Source organism: Austrofundulus limnaeus, unplaced genomic scaffold, assembly GCF_001266775.1.
Source record: "Austrofundulus limnaeus strain Quisiro unplaced genomic scaffold, Austrofundulus_limnaeus-1.0 Scaffold10777, whole genome shotgun sequence".
Classification (NCBI taxonomy): domain Eukaryota; kingdom Metazoa; phylum Chordata; class Actinopteri; order Cyprinodontiformes; family Rivulidae; genus Austrofundulus; species Austrofundulus limnaeus.
In genome coordinates, this window is record NW_013963179.1 from 1 (window position 1) to 573 (window position 573).

General features: G+C 42.2%; 1 pseudogene; it reads right to left on the reverse strand.

The window, feature by feature from the left end:
- Positions 1 to 57: 57 nt before the first annotated feature.
- On the reverse strand, positions 58 to 534 carry LOC106512713 (endophilin-B1 pseudogene; annotated as a pseudogene).
- Positions 535 to 573: the final 39 nt, after the last annotated feature.

Below are 573 nucleotides of genomic sequence, written 5' to 3' on the forward strand. Positions count from 1 at the left end.
TTTTAAAGAAATTTAATTCGTACATTTGAACGTGTTAATCTAACAAATGTTTCTTACCTGAACAGCCCGGTTAATGAACTGACCAGCATCCACAGCCAGCCGCGTCAGATCCATCCAGAACACCGGCCCCGAAGGACGGAGCTAACCGAGCTCACATCGACCCGAGCGGCCAGCAGCAGCCAGCTAACCCCGGCATGTTCACAGCGAGCGGAGCAGCCACACGCTCAGCCTCACCGACTCTGATTTTAAACGCTTAACTTGATAGGAAGTGTACATACATTCACGTAGTGAACTGCTTAAAAATATATTTTACTAAATAAATCTCAAACTAACCATCGTACGTCACACTATCCCGACTTCCGACTCGCGATTTCCAAAATAAAAGCATAATCTCTGCAACTCCACACAAAAACCTCCATTGACTATATTACATTATCGCGATCTTAATCATTAACAGGACAGAATAGTACAAATTTATGGTAAGGAATCTGAAAGATAAACATTTATAAATAAGAAAAACCAGGCTGTATTTAGTCGGTGCCCATTTTAACAACCACTGGTTGGTCTGAAACA